Source organism: Protopterus annectens, chromosome 10.part0 (assembly GCF_019279795.1).
Source record: "Protopterus annectens isolate FY-2018-M chromosome 10.part0, PAN1.0, whole genome shotgun sequence".
Classification (NCBI taxonomy): Eukaryota; Metazoa; Chordata; order Ceratodontiformes; family Protopteridae; genus Protopterus; species Protopterus annectens.
Window position 1 is genome coordinate 1,052,270,212 of NC_056744.1, and position 23,368 is coordinate 1,052,293,579.

A 23,368-nucleotide genomic window follows, 5' to 3' on the forward strand; every position below is an offset into this window, starting at 1 on the left:
TGTGTGGGTCTGAAGGAACCATGTACTGGCATCCTGGACAGATGTGAGCCATGCATGGTAGAGGATTTAGTTCATTGCCACTGCCTCTGACCAAATGAACAACCCCCACCAGGAGTAGGACTTCTAGATCCATGACCCTATCCAGAAGTCAAGGTGCTACCTGAAAATGAACAATGTCTGTTGGCCAAGCTCTCAAAGCAACTGTGTCCACTGCCATGACTATATGGTCTACTACTTCTGGGATGTGGACACCTCAGTCAGTGACTAACACTACAGAAGCGGTATATGTCTCAGCCACGTCAGCTAACATCTGCCAGTGGATGCTGACCCTCCCCCAGCAGACATTCTATTACAGACACTGCATGATCCAGTGTGTCATTCATCCAGTTCAAGGACTCACCCACATATTCAGGCAATCTCACATGTCAGAATGGATGATGTGCAGTGTTCTGGCTATCTTTTCCAAGGCCTTGGTAGAACTTGCCTGTGTCTCCATGACAACCCTATGCATAGATTGGCTTGTGCTTACTGATATACTGACATCAAGGGAATGTGGAAATTATGTCTTATCTGAGCCCCTCTATCTACACCACTGCATAGTACATCACCTTTACAATGGCTAGGGGAACACTCTGCCAGCTTTGTAAGTGGAGTAAACCATAATAATCTGATTAACCTTGTCACCCTCAACTTGTCCTTTCTCAGAGGGTTCCATGTCATGGATATGTGTAGGCATACTGACTGTGTCCAACATATGGGGAGGTGATGTGGGAACTACAGCCACAGATGAGACTGTGCCTCATCATGACTGCCATCATTGTCAGAGGCTACGAGTACTCCAACATCAAGCAATAGGAGCTCCATGGTGCTAGTGGCAAGCTCACTTGTAATTATAGCAGTAAAACACAGAAAAAAGATAAATGTAAGAAAAAGTGACCAGGCATATGCTATGCAATGCTGAACTAAGTAATACTAGATGCATGTGCAAGTAAAAATGTTAATAAGGTAGATTTAAAGATCAATACATAAATGAATACAACTTAAAAGTTATGCTCATAACATTTGTAGGTGGTAGTGGAAGCTCCTTAGCAGATATGCCTAGACAAACAAAATGGAGATGGCAAGAGGTCTGATAAGCAATAATCAGAAGATGCACATGAATGGCAACCTATTTATAATTCTAAAAATTTATTTTTTACTACAACTATATCTATATCTATAAATGACATACCTGGAGCATCAGCAGTAGACACACTTTGGCTGTCTTCCACCTCTGTACCCACATCCATCACAGCACTGGGCAACTCTTCTGAGCTGCCTTAATCCCTATAAAGCGTTATTACGATCTTTTCGAATACAAATATAAGTGAGTCGATATTCTTTTTTTTTTTTTTTTTTTTTTTAAAAAACTCAATATTTTAATATTTTATGTATATGTTATTTTCTTGCTTTTACTTTTTGTTTTTAATTAAGTTCTGTTCTTCTTCAATGTTTGGAATCGTATATTTCAGAAGATTTGGTTGTATTGCTGGTTTAATCCCTGAATTGCTTACAGTTGACAGAAACTCCTCCATCACAGTGAGAAGAGATGCCACTGTAGGACCACACCAGTAGCTTTCCATTCCATGTAACAGCACTGGCTCACTTCTTTGTTTTAGTGATCATGTCACTGTCCTAATATGTGACTGACAGGAAATCATGTCCATGTTCACCTACAGTATTCACATCATTGACTACCTACCACCAGATATGGTCACAGTAGAGCTTGTCAGCTATGGTTTTCATTAAGATGCATAAGCCATGTTGGCAGTTTGCCTGCATGTTAACATCATTCTCAGCATCTGCGAATGCAGGTTTTAAGTGGCACATATTTTCTCAAAGATTCAAGGATTGAAGATTCAAAGTAAACATTATTGTCATTTAGGATGACACACTTGTAGCCTAAACAAAGTTTCATGCATCAGCTCCTTCTTGAGATTACAAACAGAAATCAAAACAACAGACACAAGTAAAAGAAAAAACACAGCTATCATATACAATCCTGCTCCCAGGACCCATACAAAAGAGCAGAAAATTTCAATAGTTGAATACAGAATACGTATACCCTCCTCTAAGTTATAATAACTACCCCCATTTAAATAAAAGACACATTACAGATTGCATATTGCCTAAGTTGTCTGTCTAATATTGCACTTGATAGGGATAATGTAAATAAATATTGCACTTACTTGGAATTTGTGTGGTATATATTATACAACAGACTATAGGTATTTATGAAAAAGGAAAAAACTGACTTAGTTAATGTCTCATTCTCTGGGACCTATGCCCAAGTTCAGAAGTTTGACAACTGTCGGGAAGAAACTGTTGCTGAATCTGGCAGTCCTGCAGCAGATGCTGCAATATCTTTTAGCCTATGCCAGATGCTTAAACAGTCTGTGGGCTGGAAGAGTGATGTCTTGTATTATTTTGGCGGCCCTTCTGATGCTTCTTGCAGAGTAAAGTTGTATCAATGGAGGACTGGTACCCGTTACCATCTCTGCAACCCTCATCACTCTCCGTATTGTCTTCTTTCTGTAGTTGTACAACTTCCAAACCACACTGTGAAGTTGCTGGTGAGGATACTCTCTCTATAGCACCTCTATAGAAGGTGGAGAGGATATGAGGCGGGAGCTTAGCTTTCTTCAGCCTTCTCAAAAGATGAAGGCATTGATACGTTTTCTTGACTAGCTGGTTGGAGTTTCTCGACCACAATAGATCCTCTGATATGTGTACTCCTAGGAGTTTTCTACACTTAACCCTCACTACATTCTTACAATTGATAATGAGCACTGGATGGTTTGTTATCTTTTTCCTGAATTCAATGATAATCTTTGGTCTTGCTTACATTCAGGTCAAGGTTGTTCCTCTCACACTAACTGATTAGAGATACCACCTCCTCTCTGTATGCTCTTTCATCGTCCTTTGTGATAAGCCCCATGACTGTGGTATCATCAGCAAACCTGATGATATGGCTGGACCTGTACTTTACATAGCAGTTATGGGTGGAGATGGTGAATAACATTGGACTGAGAACACATCCCTGTGGAACACCGGTATTAGTCTTGATACACTTTGATGTGCTCTTATCCGAATTCACCCTCTGTGGCTTCTCAAGCAGGAAATCAAGGATCCAGTTACAGAGATATTTGCTGACTCTTATATATGCCAATTTTTCTATCAGCTGCATTGGTGCCACCGTATTAAATGTTGAACTGAAATCTATGAGCAGCATCCTCACATAGTTGTTACTGCCCTCTAGATGTTCAAGTTAGCTGTGTAGCCATATCCCTTTATGGGAGAAAAAAAAGGGTGTCAGACAAATCATCAGGAGCTGTGTGCTTACAGATGATCTACACCTTCCCCAACAGTCCTCTCTCTACAATAAAATAATAAAATGGGCACCTGACCCACCAAAAAAAATACTCCCCATACATAGTTCTCCATTTTGCCTAGTGTGTGTGGTTCTGACACCCTTGATTGGTCGAATTGGCCATGCAACATTAATCAGGTGATGTCATCCACTCCTGACCAGTATAATCCTCTATTCTTCCCCTTGTCTTCTACCATCTGTTTGCTCCTCAATTTCATCACTGTATTATCAATGCATTTTCACACATTTAACCTCATCAAAAAAATAGAATCACTCATAACACATTGCCAGAGATGTCCCATAAAATAACCCTTCAATTTTTGTCCTCGGTATTTATGCAATACTTAACATTGTTCACCAATGGTGAATGCCAATGATGTATTTCATGATTTATGTCAAAAATTGAAGATTTGACCTTAGACTATACCAATATGGTTAATGTTGTGCAAATATGCTTACTCTTGCAGCACTATACAAATACAGACTGATAGCACTATGAGGAGACAGTTATTCTGATATGTTTATTAGACCTCAGGATATACTGTATACCTTATGAGATGGTACAACTGTCATTATTATGATGAAACCTGATGCTTACATTCTCCTTTGCTTCAATATTGTGTCTCTGTTCCTTCAAATATGTGATTTTAACTATGCAATGTACTAGTGAACATTTGTCCGTATGTGAAAGCATTGTACAGACCTGAGCATTAGCTGAGTCTGTGACTCAGCTAATGCTCAGGTCTGTACAATGCTTTCACATACCGACAAAAGTTTAAAACCAGAAGAATTATAAAACATTATTTAATGCCTACATATGTTATTAACCCACCAGTATCCTGCCTTTGTCGTAATCATGGTTCTAGCATCCTACCATTTTTAGCCCCCTATTGAAAACAGTGCATTGTACACAGTAGGACAGATTAATTATGATGACAAAGAATAAGATTAACACACCACAATGATGGCCAGAAATGGTCCATAAATAATATTTCTGTGTCTGCCTACCTGCCTCCTCATCTCTGTCTTCTCCCCTTCAGTTTTATTGATCACTGTTCTCAACATTTGCACAGTGCCTAACGCTGAGCACTAATGGTCATTGACAGTGATGACAGTTCACTTCACATGGCAAAATCAGTGAGTTTTTGCCTTCACCTGCCTTACTTTGCTGCCTCTCACACTACTTTGCACAGCCTCATTGTGCTGTGGAAAGACAGACTGACAGACTGAAAGACAGACTGTTCTTATTATATATTGAACAGGCTGTAGAGTCAAATGTACACCATATGGGATGTTTCAACTGTCATTACTGTTATATAGTATGCTGCACACTTACTTTACAGCTGTAATCATGACATGTAAATGATAATACAGAAACTGTTAACATGACATCCATCTGTTCAAAAATGGATCAGAATCTGAAATGTCTGTACGTCTACACTTCATCTTGACATGAAGCTTGCCATGGAGCACTATACACCACTGTTAATTCCTATTCAAAGTTCAAAGCCTCAGGTTAAGAGTTTTCCATCTGTCACACAAATGAGCTTGGTAGCAGTGTGCTTGGAATTTGACCAAAAAAAAGTAAACAAATGTGGCTTCTGTGACTTGTGTACGCCTTATCGGGTTATTGCACTCAGGATATGGTGAGGTTACTGTGATGTTGTCTAAACAATACATAATCTAAATTATGTTTTCACTACAGCATATTATACTTGCAAATCATGCACAATGATGTGGGACCTTTGCACACATACTTGCAAACTAATGGAGATTTGCATGCAATGATTCTGAGCCCAACAGTCAGGAATGCCTGGTTGTCACTGCACTGTTTGACAACTGTGATCATCCTCCCTTATTGATATGGTCAATACATCATCATGTGAAACAACTATATCTCATTCATGCTACCACTATGTCCATGTCCATGACAGGAAATATAACTTATATGAGTAGTACGTAATTCCTTGTGATCAACACATTGCTGTTTTGTCTGTTTGTCAAGACACATGCTCCTTTTACCAAACAGGTGATCCACACTATTTTCTCTACAACACACTGATGATATCATCATTTCAAATGTGCTCTAGCTCACACTTAATGTCAGACTTTTGCTGTCACACTTGCAGTTGATACAAGGCACTTTAGCTTCTGTACCTAAGTAGGTATTCAAATCCAGCAGTCACTGATTAGCAGGTGTGTGTGTGTGTGTGTGTGTGTGTGTGTGTGTGTGTGTGTGTGTGTGTGTGTGTGTGTGTGTGTGTGTCTAGTACTAAGTAGGAATGGCTACACCCACAGATCTGAGGTGCAAACGTCATCTCAGGTGAAACATTTACTCTGGGAGTGGGAACCCTCATCAATTTCTTCATTTTTTATCCAAACATCTCATAGAAACAAACACATGACAGCTGGAATAATTCCACCAAAATTCCACAACACAACAGGGTATAATAACCAGTAAAATTTATTCTGGTACCTCCATTTTTCACCTTCTAAGGAATACTTTAAATGTCAAACAACCCCCCTATTTATGCATCAAATGCTGTTACAAATAATTAATTAATTGTTCAATTAACCAGAATGTTCTCTACACATTTAAAGAGCAATACCTCACTTACATATACAATGAACATTTTGAAACATTACGTTCTTTCATATAATACAAATATTTTATACATATATGTATAACACAATTTCCTACAATATTTTTTATTATGGAACTTTTATATAAAAGCCTTGTCATATAATTAAAAAAAAACTGTGGTAAAAATATTTTTTTCTTTTGACAAATTTCAAAATACAAAACTACCTGCAAAATTATACCTGTAAAAACTAAATTTGAAAATTTCTACTTACAGGGTTAAATTACAATCGATGTTCATTCCTCCCTGGGAGTGGGGACCCCCATCATTTTCTTCATCTTTTATCCCAAAACATCTACTCTGCAACACACTGATGAGGTCATCCTTTTAAATGTGTTCTCCCTCACACTTACAGCTGGAATTTTCCCGTGGCACTTGCATTTGATAGAGTGTCCAGCAACTTCTGTCCTTAGACAGGTATGTGTTTGAATCTAGTAATGACTCACTTGTGTCAGAGCTTGTGTAATTGTAGATGTAGATAAGAGTGGCTTCAACCACAGATCTGATGTTTAGAAAAGAAAATATCAGCAAACAGTTTTATTAAATGATCGGGTCTATATTAGAACAATGAAACGAAAAAGCGAACACTCTTTCATAGACACGTAAAACCCGGTCTGAAAACAGCGAAGTTACAGAACAGCGATTTTTTTCCCATGGAAAAAAAATTGCTGTTCGAAAAAAAAAAATTGTAAAGACAAAATAAAGTGGGGGGGGGCTTCATCCCCCACACCCACCCTGCTTAAATATACCACCTCCGATATTGCACCACAGTGGAGAAAACAGCAAAGTTCAGAGAACGGCCAAGCGATTTTTTTCCCTGGGAAAAAAAAATCATTATTCCATTACTTTGTTGTTTTTCAGACTTCGGGTTTTACATGTCAGTGAAAGAGTATTTGCTTTTTCGTCGCTTCACTCTTCTAATATAGATCCAAATGATCCAGAAACCAAAGAACAGCCCAAGATTAATATAAGCAGTTTCTTTCCTATTTTTTTTAAACACGGAACTTCATTAGATAAAAGACTCAGCAGTAACATTGTATTTTAATATACAAAGCAGTAAAACACTTAAAAATCACCAAGTCAGTTCATAAAGCAACAGTTCACTCATAGTATGTAAATAACATGATGTAGTTATAACAGCTAAACTAATTGTGTGTCATTCATCAAGAAAATGTATTAAGGTGAAAAATAAAAACAGTCACAAAAAATTGTGATTTTATTTTAAAGTCGGTTGGCCCTAAGGCATAAGGGCAGTTGCATTGGCAATTTTGTTTAATATAAAAATATTGCCATACTCTTGACATTGTAGGCTTAAATTTGCTGAGATAAACCAAACCATTTTCATTTAAAACATTTTTTTTTTTGCAAACCAATGAACCCAGTTAAAACTTCAAAGGGCACTTTTGTTCACCTCAGCATGTACTGATATCATTTGATGTATGCCTAGGTTTAGTGAGAAAATTGTCTTACATACAGTCACAATTATAACATGCACAGTGTGTTCAAAAATGTATTGATCTTTCATACTTAAGGTTCATAAGTGTACACTAGGCTAGCAACCACTAGGGCCATGCAACCCAAATGTATCCCACAAATGCAATTTTTATATTTATATAGGCAGTGAATTATTGACTGCCTCTGCCAGTAGAGACACATGATCCAGAACAGGGGTGAATTTCTGATTACCTAACTATTGGTCCAAGTTGTGTTTCAATAGAGATAGGGAGGAACTCTACTTCACATGGATGCAGGGCTTGTTCCAGAGAATTGGAATTCTCTGAGAAACATATCTGTCCCTCTGGTCTTTCACGATAGTAGTTCTAATGCTGTTTGTTTTGCAGATGTGCAAAAGGTTCATCAAAACAGGGTGTAGGAATGCTTTCTATGCCAGGCAAAGATCATCTATTAGAAGTCTGTATGATACCAAGTAAAGAGACAGGGCTCAGAACAGCACAGAACATTGCATTTACAACCTGTATTCTTGTTATAAGGAACCTTTGTAGATGTTCCAGTTGCTGCTTGTGTCTGGTCAGGTATATACTGAAGGGGGCATTATACTCTATGATGGGTCTGATCAGGGCTCAGTATAGTAGTATAATGACTTGTATGGATCTAGATGCCATGCCCTTGCTTATAAGTTGAACAATATAGAAGGATTTTCTTACTTCCTTGGACAAATGTTGGTTGAAGGCTGACTTACTATTTACATGAGTTCCCAGATCCCTGGCTAGTGAAATAACTTTTATGAGTGTTTTATTGATGATATAGTTACCAGGAGTGTTAGACTTCCAAAAAGTTACTAGAATGTATTTCTTTGTCCTGAGTTTTAAGCCATGGCTTTGGCACCAAGTGTTTGTCTGTATTAGAACCTCCTGAAGGATGTTCCTATCTTGGGGGGATTCAATGATTACTCCCAGTCTGCAATCATCTGCAAACTTGGTCAGTCAAAAGCTTTTGACACTGACTTCTTAGAAGTGGATGCCAAAGAGGAGTGGACCCAGCACAAAGCCCTGGTGGACCCTTCCGGTGACTGGCCTTGTAATGGAGATGGCCTCCTCGATTCTAACCTCCTGCATCCTATCTGTGAGCCAGGTAGCTACCCAGTGTGCTATAAAGGGGGTTTTATCAATTTCCTTAAGTTTTTTTGACAATGCCGGAGTGGGGTATTGTATCAAGTGCTTTAGCCAGATCTAGGTAGGCAGTATGCACAGTTTTCCCCTTATCCATTGCCTTTGTGACCTTTTCAAACAAGTCCACCAGATTCAGTAAAAGCATGGCCTTCTTTGACAAAGCCAAGCTGGGATGCATCCTGTGTCTGGAGGCCTCCTGTGTCCTTGCTGATAATTTCCATGATAATTCTTTCCATGGTTTTAGAAATAAGACTAATCAGACTAGTTTGAAGGTCCTCTCTTATGAAGGAAGATGAATGTTGCAGTCCTCCATTCCCTTGGCACTAAGCCTGTTTTAAGACTATAGTTAAATAATTACTCCAGGAGTCCATTTTACACTATTTAGGAGGCATCCTGAGATTTTATTGGGACCTACAGAGACTGTGTTCTTAACTCTAGTGAATTCAGCCAATACATGCTCCATAGTTATAGTTGGAGTGGTATTGTTTGAGGGTATGTTTGCGGGACAGTTGGTGGTGAGAGGGGGGTAAAGATGTAAATTCATTTGTCTAATAGGTTCGTGATATCACCAGGCTCAGAGCTTATCTTAGACCTGGGAGGCTATCTTAACCTCAAAGTTGGCTTTGTTTAACCTAATTAACCCTCAGAGTTGACTATTTACTTTGATAAATTTCTAGCTTCTCCTACAGAGAAGTTAGGAACTTGCATATTCATACTGTCCAGTCATTTCATTTGTGAGCTACAATGGGTGGTATGTTGTGGTTAGAATGCCATTAAGGGTACTTTAATGGAGCATATCATGCTAAACATTACTAAATTCTATTAACTTTAATGCTTACACAGTACTGAATTCAACTAAACCTGTAGGTATTGCCACTTGACTTCCAACTATCTGCTCTCAGCTTGCTGGTGCACATGGTAGTTGTGCTATGTTGCTACTTCACAAGGTACAGCTTTTTTTTATCAAACATTCTTTCTACTGTACAGGGCACTGCTAACCCATGCAAATGAGCAAAATTTATAGCAGTACAGAAAAAGCAGAAAACTAACTAATGAGCCCCCTGGCCAATGAAATGATTACATTATGAGACCTTTTGTGTATTTCTCAACTCATATAGACCAAACACCTCCTGCCACAAGATAAACAAACCCATTCATCCTGATATAAAAGCACAGTAGAAGAGACCCATAAGTGCAATGCTATCATAAGCCACTTAACCTAGAAATCCCTTGCTGAAGGCAATTTTAAGACAATCTTACAGGGATAACAGTGAGAGGAAGAGCAATTTTTTTTTTTTTTACAAAAAAGAAAAAAAAATAGTGTACAGCTGTAGGACAATCAAGACATTTTGAAAAATATGCTTTTGACCTTGTGATATATGTTGCTGACCTTGTGGTTTATGGCATGATATGCACTGTTTTCCTTTTTTTGCTAGTTTCTGCTCTCTACAAAAAAAAATGCTGAGTTTGTTACATAAGTCACCTCAGTGAATATCACAGAAGAATAATTGGTTACAGTCCTCCAACACAGGCACAACTCAATTAATACCCACCTTGTCAACTTTGCTTTCTTTCCCCAGAAATAGTCACCCTGGTGGAGGTTTATGTTAATTGTGAGGAAAGGGCTGAATTCATTGGTTCATAGGTGTGTACCAGGCTAATGGCCCTGAAGCCTTTACAAGCTTAGCCTATATAAGTGCCCTGGCATTGTGACACCCAACGTTAGTTCCCAATGCCTCTATCAAGTAGAGCCACTGGAGTGATCCCCGGGTTGAACTTTCTATTTCCATCCACTCATCAAGATTTCTCTTGAAGAGGGCCAGCGAGATCCTCTGCTTGACATGTATGGGAAGTCTATTCCAGAGCATGGGCAGTCTCTGGGTTATTCCCATATAAATGATGAGTCAGGGTTCTGCAGAAAAAGAAAAACTGGAAGAACAATGTTTTCATGGTATAGACTCAGTTAGTTAGGTATTCAAATTGTCAGTCCTCTATGACTTTCACAAAAACCAAATGATTTTCAGGAATAATAGATATTAGGATGTGTGTAGAGCTGGATCATGGTCAAATGGGGGACTCGACATCGTAATGGATATCCCCCCACCACAGCCATTCCAGTGTCCCATTACTTGGCTATTTCTCCACAGTTACCATAAAAATTGATCATATTTGTCTGTGTGCATACTGTTTTCTTTTTTTGCTTCTACAATGATTACATATGGTTTGATTTAATTTACCCATATGCTAAAGAAAACAATACAGTCTAAGTATGAGAAAAGACATAGCATGAACAACAGTGAACTTCTCTGCACATGAAAATTAAATTCATTGAAACTGTATTGAAACCTGCATTGAAAGAAAATGCATCTGGCCAGTGGTGACTTAGGTTTTCCTTTGGGCTGTTTTCAAACCATTGGCCCCTTGCACACATTTTTAGAGTCATGCATACATGCATGTGCTCTTTGATTCACCTTCATGATTGCATTAAATTATGTTCCTTGTATAATACAGCACCAGTTAGAGTGTGTTTTACATTTTTTTCACTAAGGAATGAAACAAAACTTATGACCAATAATGACAAAACTACTCATTTTAGAACATTTCAACCATAAAAGCCCACTCAAACTTCTGTAATTACAATCCACCAATACCAGTCAATACTCACAATCTCTGCAGAAATAAATGTCATTTGAATAATTCCACATTAAAGAGATCTGTGACAAATAAAGAGGTTGCTGCTAGCAGACATTACACATTTCAGGGTTTCATCTACAAATTCAGTGCCTATATAAATTTTGTATGTTACATTTAAAAAAAATGGTGAGCTGACAGTTTTGTGATAGGGAATAGCTGGCAAATCAACAGTTTCATAGTTACTAGGCATCACAAGCAAAGGAGGGTGCAATTAGGAGTTCAACATCCCCACATCCAACCCCCAAAGCGCACCACAGTATCAAGCAATCAATCTACAAAGTAAGGGAGTAGAACCCACAGCCTATGCTACCTGCTGTGCTACTTGCACTGATTTTAAAATCTATATCATAGACTCTAACGGCCATTTGCTAATCAAAACAGTGGCACAATGAAAACAGACAGCATGAGCAACAGTAAACTTCTCTTCCCTTGAAACGCAGAATTCCTTAAAAATGCACTGAAGCTTAGAATTCCTTGAAAATAGATTGAAGCTCACAATTCCTTGATAATGCCCAGAAGCTAACAATTCCTTCAAAATGCGCCCCAGGTAGTTGGTGTTTCCTGTAACTAAAGTACAGGGTTTGAGTCTGTTCAAGCTAGTTAGTTAACTTGCCATCCCTAACTAGGACATTTGACACACACACACACACACACACACACACACACACACACACACACACACACACACACACACACACACACACACACACACACACACACACACACACACACACACACACACACACACACTTTTTTTCTCAGTTGCATGGCTGCTCATCTTTCATATCATTCTCACACACACATAGTCTCACCTCTTTCTCAGTTCCATGGTTGCTTATCTCTCTCTCATATCATTCTGAGTTTCAGGCAGCAGCGTGCATTTCTATGGCCGAAGTTAAAGTTTCCTGCATGAAAGATGTTTGTGATGCATGACTGTGCCAAGCACAGGAATAGCTCCATTCGACCATGATTTTGTGACGGGGGGGGGCAGCAAACTCAGACAGCCCTGGCTGAACTATACCTCTCAACTGTCCAAATTTTTGCATTGCTTCTTATTTTTGGTTTGTTCCTCATAAAATTTGCGGTTTTCTGGCAAATCATTTAGGAATGAAGTCACTAAATAATGACATACATTGAGTTTCAGATGTTATAATCTTCAGAAAAATGCATGCTAAAGCAAGACCTGTTATTCTATCAACTGTCTTAAGTTTATACAAGAGCAATTTTTAGTACTGTTTGTATGTTCCCCAATATATTTGGCCTTGTGCAGATTTCCTGCATTAAGAGGTTGAGAGGTACGTGTAAATCACTTTATAGAATTAGGAATATCCAAACCTCTCAACTGTCCCCAATTTTGGCTCAAAATGTTGCTCTTCCCCTAATAATCCCACCACAAAATGGCAATTTTGGAAGAAAACGTGGAGAGTTTACAATTATAAATAACTGTAAAGATCAGAGTTATAGATTACTTTTATTTCAGAAATGCATTTAGATGTTCTTATTTTGTCAGCTGCTCAAGTTAACAGTACTAATATTAAAAAGGTGTCCCTTCTTTGACAGGTTCCCAGCTGTATTGTGTGGCTATTTTATATTTTTGCATCACATTTTTGGTCTGTTTTTCATAAAATTGTGGTTTTCTGGCAATCTGGTGGCAAATCATTCAAGACTGAAGTTAGAAAATAATGGCAGACATTTGAGTTTTAGATTTCATGCCATTCAGAAAATTAATACTAATGCAAGACCTACTAATTATCTTTCTAAGTTTATAAGAGCAATATTTAAAAATTGTCCTTATTTTTGGGCCTGTGTCCCACTTCTATGTATGGCTTTGTCCAGATTTCTTGCTCTGAGGTTGAGAGGTATGAGTGTCAGAGCCATCACCATCAGCCAGAGACATTTCAAATTGTGACATACTTGTTGCACCCCACTCCCCATTGTAGTGGTTCTGGATGCGTCCAAACAAGGCAAGGAACAGTTATGCAGTGTAAGTGTGCAGAGTATTCCCCCATGCAAGGTAGACCACAAGTACGACCGTGGCTTTTCATCTGTCCTTGATTTTGCAGAATGTTCTGGTTTTCTGTCATATTTTTATACTGTTGATTCGTATTATTCAGAAAATGCATGCTGTTGCAGTACCCTGTTGCTCTTTGTTTAAGTAGCAATGCTTTAATGGACATCAGGTAAGCTTGTTGGAGATTATAAAATGCAAGGAAGCTTTAATAAGCATACTGTTAAAGAATTACCAACATTGAAAGTCTTTTTGTTGTTGCCATGAAGAGAATATTTACATAACTAGATAACGTATAAGCCTTAGGTATTGAAATGTGAGTTCATATTAGAACGACGAAAACGCATTTTGTCGAATGCGTTTTCATCAACACATGTAGGGCTAACATAAGAAACATTTTTACAAGTGGTTGTATCACAGAGATTGCTACTTTCAGCATGTTACTTGGTAATTTTATAAAGCTGAATATAAATTATAATTAGAAATGCAGTGCAAGGAGAAGTGATTTGAGTTGAGTGCTGCTTGTTTTTTTTTTTTATACTTGATTTTGACTGGCATTCCAGTAATGTTTTTAAAAAGTAATTTATTTTTTTATGCCTCACAACCTTTGTGTTTCCATCTAGAAATTAAGTAAGTTGTCATGTAGCCAATGGATTGAAATATTTTTTCTTCTACACTTCAGTTTGTCCTGATTGAACTCTCGTATTGACGGTTTGGCACCCAAGGCAGAATATATAATTAAAGTTCCAGTTGTTGTGGTTTTGAGCATGGCTCCACCCCTTTCTAGTTGGCCACGCCCCTCCCCATTGGCCCCACCCATCCAGCTGTCTCCTGCAGCTCCCCTTTAACTTGAAGTCACCAGCCGCCACTGCCTTAGCTGATCTATCTATTCTGCTTTATATAACTTATTATATTCTATTTTAAACTGTATGAGAGATGACTATTTCAAAATAAAATGACAATGACTTGTGTTGTCCTTAACATGGAAAGGCAAACATCTTTATCTCCTTCATTAATATTTAACAACTGACATTCCCATTAATGTTTCTTCAAACAGTCCTTGCATATTGTCTTTATTACGTGGCAAATCATATAGATGTATACGTTTGCATACCTGCCTGCTACACTTGATATTAAGATGACTTGTTGAGCTTGTCCATCATTTCAAACCAAAATAAACTGAAAACATGTATTGCAGTGTGCAAGAAATAGTACTCAGTGAAATTTTTGTCTGATATTGTGACAGAATAACTTCTGAAACCAATGTAACACATTGTTTACCATTATTTAAAATTTTAAAATACACAAAAGTGAGTTTCCCTTTCTCCCCATTTTGCAAAGATACATTTACAAACAACAGAATTTGTATACCATTTGTTTACATTATGAATCTCCCAATTAAAAAAAAAAGAAAGAAAAACATTTCCATAAAATAAAATGTGAAAGACTGCAGCAATAGTTAGTTGCGATGAAACTGCAAAGTATGACGGATCCTTCAAAGATCACGAATTTAAAATAGCACTTTTTATGCAGTCCAGTGAAACCTAGAAACAAATTTTTGATGTTGTGCATTTGCATTAATTTATAGTACCACTGCATTTTAATGTGCTTTCTTCTCTTGATGTCTAGTTTTAGTGAGTTTGTACACTAGGCACATTGAACTTTTTTTTCATTTTTTGCAGTTCAGTGTGCTCAAGTTAAAATTCCAGCCAGATAAATTGGAGGAACCAAGGAAGTCTTAATTTTAATTGCACATTTTTCTATTTCATTTTTTTTCTGATTTTGACATAGTCAATATTAAAATCTACTCTATACTATATATAAAATACTCTCCAACATAGTAATATAACCTGTACCTCTACATACCTACTTCCTAAGTACCATAGACCTACCCACTTAACCTACCTCCACGTCAAACGGTCCATTCTCACTATCTACAAAATTCTAAAGTGTATCCAATTTCCTCAAAAACACCCTCTATTAGCCGGCAATATTCATCCTAACTCCGGTCCCAATACTCATATACTCAATCTCCCAAATAACTCAACAACACCTAATCACACAACTATAAATAGACCATCTAACTCCCTCCTGATAGCACACCTTAACATCCGTAGCATTAACAACAAAACTACCTACCTTCATGCACTCTTACAAGTTTATTCCTTTGACATTCTCTGCATAACAGAGACATGGCTAAAACCCACTATCCTTGACCAGGTAATTATTCCTCCAGAGTTCAATATCCTAAGAAATTACCGTAAAACCAAAAAAGGCGGTGGAGTAGCCATTTTGTACAAATCAGGACTTCAAGTTAGCACCTTTGACATGCACCTACCACCAACTAACAATGCAGAAATCCTAACTGCCAAGCTAGTAGTTAACAATTCCAAATCCATCTACGTTATTTGTATATATCTTCCTCCAGGAAATAATATAAATACACTTGAAAACATACTCTATCACCTCTCCTCACACCTGCCTCAAGAAACCATTATTCTAGGAGACTTTAATATAGACTGGATAACTTTACACAATCCTATCAATCACATAAATCTACATGGTTTCTCTCAAATAATTACCACTCCTACCAGAATCCATAAACCAAGTAATAAAGCTATCACCTTAGACTGGATCCTTCTCAATAGCCATCTTACTATCTATAAACCAGGAATCCTTCCAGACGATATTAGTGACCACATGATAAGTTATGTTATTAGGCAGAAAACCCATTATCCTAATTTTCATAATATTATAACCTGCCGCCCCAAAGAATTCTTCAATCCTCAATCCTTCCAAAATGAACTCAAAGCATGTGATTGGTCTCCTATGCTAAACCTCCAACTAGATGAAGCAGTAACCTTTTTCAATACAAAATTCCTACAAATCTTAAACTCCCATGCCACAATTAGATCCTCCCACCTAAGGACCAAAATTGCCCCCTGGCTAACAAAGGAAACTAGGCAAAAGATCCACCTCAGAAATAAAATTTGGAACAAACGGAGAGCTTCTAAAAGTCCATCAGATCACCTTTATTTCAAACAATTAAGAAATGCCACCAAGAAAGACATTCTCAGAGATAAAAAAGACTACTACGCTAAACTCCTTCAATCCCAAAAACCACAACCTCAAAAATTTTGGTCAGGCATTAACAAACTACTTCAACCAGGACACTCTAAAACTCCTTCACCTTCTGGATTCGAAAATAACTCCAACCAGATTCCAGATGCTTTCAATAACTATTTTACTGAAGCCATTCTAAACCTTGCAAATTCTATACCACCAAGCACCACATTGCCTCTAAACATCCCTAATCCTACAACTCCTACTTTTCATTTACAACCTGTTCCTACATCCCTCATTTCTAAATTCCTTCAAAAACTCAAACCCTGCACCCCATCTGCTGATTGCCTTCCAGCAGAATACCTACAAATAGCAGCTAAAGCCATTGCCTACCCCATCTCCATCCTTATAAATAGAACTATCTCTGAAAGCAAAATCCCATCCATATGGAAAGTTTCCCACATCATCCCCCTACACAAAGGTGGCACATCTACTGAGCTATCAAATTTTAGGCTATAATTTTAGGCCTATAGCCTTACTCTCACCCATTGCTAAAATAATGGAGAAATGCATACATAGACAGCTACTTGACCACCTTATCCACAATAATCTGCTTGCCAATTGCCAACATGGCTTTAGACCATTCCACAGCACTACTACTGCTCTACTATCCTTCACCAACTCTATTAATGAAAATCGCAACAACAATACTTTCTCTTCTGCCCTATTTATAGACCTCTCAAAGGCCTTCGACATGGTGAATCACAACTTACTCACTGAAATCCTAAAAGCCCAATCACTTGACTCACAATCACTTCTTTGGTTTAAATCCTATCTTGAAAACAGACAGCAGGCTGTCCTTTGGAATAATACCCTTTCTTCTTCCCTCCCAGTGATAGTTGGTGTACCTCAAGGCTCGATTTTAGATCCTCTTCTCTTCTCATTATTTATTAACAATCTACATACCAATATTCCACAAGCCACTTGCATCCAATATACAGATAACTCAACATTAATTTGTTCTGCCAAATCCATAAACTCTCTTCAACTCCAAACCCAATCAGTATTAAACACTGTTGAAAAATGGTTCATGCAACATTGCCTCCTTCTGAACCCCAAAAAAACAAAACTACTACTCTTTGCTCCTACTCCTAAGTCGTCTATCCCTAACTTCATAGTAACCTCTAGCAATGGCACTAATATAGTCCCTGATACCTCTACCCGCTTACTGGGAGTTACAATTGACAACTCCCTTAGCTTCAATGAACACATTAATTCAACAATAAAAACTGTCAAGAAAAAATTAGGCACTCTCTATAGAATCAAGCCCTTCCTTACCCCTCCAGCCAGAATTACTCTTGCGCATACCCACCTTTCCTCTACCCTCTTCTATGCTTCTGCAATTTATACTAATCTATCTTTAAATAACATTAATAAACTTTCCACCTGTCATAATAACATAGCTAGATTTGCTACCTGTTCCCCCTATAGAACTCACCACTGTCATAACCTCAAACAATTGGGATGGCTTGAACTGAATAATAAGCTACTCTATCAGCAACTTGTGATAACCCAAAAAACCCTCTATCATCCCAATAATACACCAATCCTCACTAATCTAATTGCCCCCTACAAAAATCTCCCTACACTTCGCTCAGCAAGCAAACCTCTAGTTTCTAATGTCAAATCAAACAACAAAGCAGGGGACTCACTCTTTTCCAACACAGTAGGTAAAAGCTGGAATCAACTTCCAACTGAACTGTCTTCACTTGCCTCCACACATCTATTCAAAAAGCATCTTAAAGAATATCTAAAGAATCATTGGCTTTGTCCCTGCTCCAACCCTGACTGATTATACCCAATATACAAAAATGTCATAACTAAACTTGGTTCCTATTGCTCATGCTACTATAGTGTATACTTCCCTGATAAAAGTGAACTTTTAGTTATGTACTTACCATAACTTTAGATGTATGGGATCCATCTCGCCTACATTCTCTACAGATGGGTTATCCTCGGCTCTGACTTGGCAGCTATACAATAGAACGCAGTCTCTTATTGGCTGAGTTACCTCATATCCCAGGATGCACCACTACTGCTTCCCCAGATCTTGTTTGTCCGCACACATGCACACACACACTTAGACTGTTGTTATAACACTGCCAGGTGTTTCAAGAGAGGAAGAAGTTAATTTGGATCGTCCAGTCTCTTCTGGTCTACAAGGCAGGGGGAAGGAGGGTGGGTTATTAGGAATGTAGGCGAGATGGATCCCATACATCTAAAGTTATGGTAAGTACATAACTAAAAGATGTAATGTGATCCTATCTCACCTACATTCTCAAATGATGGGACAGCGTCCCTAGCACCTAATTCCTGGGTGGCTCACTGGAAAACGCTCCTGAGAACCGTGGAACCGAAGGAAGCTCGACCCCTAGATGCCACATCCAATTTGTAGTGAGAAATAAAGGTGTGTAGAGAAGACCACGTGGCAGCCGCACAAATGTCACTAATAGAGAGCTTGGAATGAAAGGCTGCCGAAGTGGCCATAGCCCTGGTAGAATGAGCTTTCACTGGAACTGTAAGCTCCCTATTTGAAATGAGATAAATATGAGTGATACAGTCTCTGATCCACTTGGCAATAGTGACTTTTGTGATGGCTTTGCACAATTTACTATCCGAAAAGGACACAAACAGTTGATCTGATTTACGTGCTTGGTGTGTCCTGTCCAAATAGTAACGCAATTGTCTATGCACGTCTAAGCTGTGAAAGGTATACTCAGCTCTGTTTGAATACTTAGGGAAAAAGACCGGTAATTCCAATGATTGTTGCAAACAAAAGTTAGAACAAACCTTTGGTATAAAGGATGGGTTTGGTCTAAGAGATACTCTATCCTTGTGAAATACCAGGTATGGTGGTTTGACACATAGGGCTTGAAGTTCTGAAACTCGCCTGGCTGATGTGATAGCAACTAGAAGAGCAGTCTTCCAAGAAAGAAATTTTAAGTCACAGGTTGCTGCCGGCTCAAAGGGAGATGAAGTTAAAGCACCTAACACCACGTTAATGTCCCACGGTGGTGCAGGATGAGATATAGAAGCCAAGCTCCTTTAATGAAAGCTTTGCACAACTTGTTGCTCATTAAGGGTGGTTCTCTCGTGAAAATTGGAAATAGCAGCCAATTGAACTTTGATGGTAGACACCGAACAACCTTGGTTGAACAGGGAAGTTAAAAACTTCAGAACCTCTGACACCGAGGCTGTCATAAGGTCTAATCCTTGGAGTTGGGCCCAAATAGCAAATCTCTTCCATTTACTGCTATACATCTTTTTAGTAGAAGTCTTGTGGGCCGAGGACAAGATATGCATGACTTCAGAATTGAAATAATGGCTCCTGACTATGGTCGGAAGAGGAGTAGCCAAGCTGCTAGCTTCAATGAATGGAGGGACTGATGGAGCTGTCCTGACTAATGCGTCAAGAGGTCCGGAACTTGGTCCAGGAACTAGGGACCCTCCAATGCATATTTGCGAAGAAAGGGGAACCAGACTTGATGAGGCCAGTATGGGGCGATTAGGATCATTTTGCTTTCCAAGCGAATCGCCTTCTGAATCACCTTGGGGAGAAGGGGAACCGGTGGAAAAGCGTATAGCAGGCAGCTTGGACTAGAGCATCCTTGGGGATCTTCCCGGAACTGGGGTGAGAGAGAAGAACTGCTGGCATTTTATGTTGAGGGGAGTTAAAGATCGCAACATGGAGCTCCCCATCTCATGAAAATCTGTGTTACTACTCTGTTGTTCAAGGACCACTCGTGAGGGGAGAGAATAGTTCTGCTCAGTCTGTCGGCTATCACATTGGATCTCCCCGGAATGTGTGTTGCCACTAGGAACGCAATCCCATACCTTCATGGCCTCTCTGCAAAGAGGGTAAGACCTGGTCCCTCCTTGCTTGTTCACGTACCAGACTACCGACATGTTGACGGACTGAATGGCGAGGTGATCGTGCAGTGCTTGCAAGGTTAAAAGCACCGCCCTCATTTCCAGGATATTGATGTGGAGAAGACTCTCGTCGGTGTGCCACGTGCCTTGGACCGACCTATCCAGATAATGCCCCCCCCCACCCTGTCTGGGAGGCGTCCATAGTCAACGTGGCCGAGGGGATGGGGCCTGATCCAGGTTGGAGGGAAGAAGCCACCAACGAAGATCCTGTTTGCACATCTCTGTGATCAATATGTGGTGACTGAGGGGAAGGTCTTGATAAGACCACTGGACTGATAGGAGCCACTGGAGTATCCTCATATGCAACCTTGCCAAGGGGACCAGAAGAATGGTGGCTGACATGGAACCCAACAGCTGCAGGACCATTCTCTCTGGACCTGAGACTGCAGCGTTGCTATCCTTTCCGCAGGAAGATAGACTCTCATCTGCCTTGAGTCTATTTCTGCACCAATAAACAGAATACGCTGTGATGGCAGCAATTTTGTCCAATTGAAGGTGATTCCTAAGGAGTTGCCTAGAGAGATGGTGGCTGCTAGAGTTTTTAAGAGTAGATGCCTGGAGGTGGCAGTTAGGAGCCAGTCGTCTAGGTATGGAAACACCTGGAATCCTAGACTTCTCAGGTGAGCAGTCACCACCGCCAAACATTTGGTGAACACCCTGGGGGCTGTGGTGAGACCAAAGGGCAGTGCACAAAACTGGAAATGACTGTCTTCTAGGCTGAAGCGCAAGTGTCTGCCTGATCTATCAGAATGTGATAATAGGCGTCTTTGAGATCTATGGAGCACATCCAAACACCTTTCTCCAAAAGCGGGAGAATGGATTGCAAGGTGACCATCCGAATTTGGACTTTTCACTGATCGGTTTAACTTGCTGAGATCCAAAATGGGCCTCAAGTCCCCGGTCTTTTGGTACCAAAAGAATCTTGAGTAAGTCCCTGATCCGGCCTGATCTGGACAGGTTGGATGACTCCTTTTGAAGCAGCTTCGATATTTCGCTGGCTGCCAGATCCCGTTGACTGGGTGGTGGGTCCGGGATTCTTTGGGACGGTGGGGGGGGGGGGTTGAGAGAAGGGAATGGTGTAACCTCCGGCGATGATTCGGAGCACCCATTGGTCCTGAGTGATATTTTCCCAGGCCTTTAGGTGCCTCGACTGGCTCCGGAGCTGCACAGTCGGGCACTCCTTCAGGGATGCTGGAAGGAGGAGGAGCCATGAAAGGACTCACGGTCTCCAGTGTTGCAGGGGCCTCCGCCGCCTCTGGGGCGGCACCTCCCTGAAAAATTTCCCCCTCCTCTGCCTCTAGAAGGGGAATCACTCTGCTGCGACGAGTAAGGCTTTTGAGACTTACGGAACCACATTTTTCCTCCTCTTTGAGCCTTAGGATAAGGTCTGAAGGGAGTGGAAAACCAGGCCCCTACGGCAGTTAAAGTTTTACCCTCCTGTTAGTGTCCTTTACCTTGGGTCCAAACAGAGAGGACCCATCCAGCAAAGGAAGACTTAGTGACACAGACGTAGCCAGGCTTGTCTCCGTAGAGCAACACCTGTTCCCGCCGCTCTGCTCGCTCCTTTGGCTGCATAAGAAATGAGCCTCATGGATGAGTTGGATAACGAGGACAGGGTAGCCAACTGGGAGTTAACCGTCTGGGCCAACTGCTCAGGTAAGTTACCGGAGAGGGTATCCGAAAGCTCCTTGACCAGATCCCTCTGCAGTCTCATGAAATGCGTCAAGTAGTTCAGAGACCTTAGTGTAAAGGTCGCTCTTCCCATACCGATCCATGCTCCTAGACTCCTTATTAGGAGGATGGACGGACGTCAAAGCCTCTGCCACATCTTGCTGGATGGCAGATGCCACCACCAAGGCATCTACAGCCACACCTTTTGAAAGAAAGTCCTGATCAGGGGGTGCTGAAAGGAATTTATTGGGGCGAGCTGGCACCGGTTCAACAGAGTGAGATCAAATCCAGAAGCTCATCCGGAGACACCCAGGAGGCGGAGGGCTGAGCCCCGAAGGCCTTGAGGAAAACCGACTCCTCAGCAGAAGGGGGTTTGGACTGCCAGTCGCCTCATTGCTTAAGGATTTCCAAGATGTCTGCAAAGGATACATCATCCGAGGACGACTTGGGGCACCCTTCCGCATCATCGAGGTCGGTATCCGAGGTGAGAGACTCATCAGTGCTTCCTCTTGCACTGTTTCTTCCTCGGAGGTTCCTTGTCAGAGGGACCTCCAGGAAGAAGGGAATCTGATGGGGTAACCTCAGGCCCAAGGGCTCCGCTGTCGTGAGACAGGGGGATTGCAAAGGAGCCAGTCTCCGTGCCAAGGGAAGGTGGTGGTGAGATGGTAGAAGTGGCCAGAGAGGATTTGGCCAAGGCACTCCTCATGGCCCTGAAGGCGGGACCCCCAGAGTCCTGGGATGGTTCCACCCCCAAGGCCACAACAGCAGTCAGAACTCCCACTGCCGACGCAGGAGGCTCGAACCGAAAGGATCGGTCCCATCCCGGGCCGACAGAGGAGGTCCGATACGAACCCGACCGGTTGGAGTTAGGGTCGGAACCGACCCGACAACCTCCAGCTGTTGGAGGAGGAACCGAGATAGCAGGGTGGGAAACCGGCTCTGGAGCCAATTGGGCTGGAGCCGAGATCAACTTTTGAAAGACCGGAGACTGAAAAAGCCTTTGAAGCACCCTGTCTACATCCGAGTCAGACATCCTTGATGACCGAGAAGAGACCGACCGGGTCCGAGTCGACTTCTCTGCTGGCTCTGAAAGACTGGGGGACCGGCTCTGTATGGTTTGCACCGAGGGAGATTCCACTACCACTGCAATTTCCCTCGGAGCCAATGGGGACTTCGAAGAGTCTATCCTCATCGGCGGCAGTGGAGCCGATGGAGATGACTTGCCTCGAGCTCTCAACTCGCCAGAGGAGTCGAGGCTGGA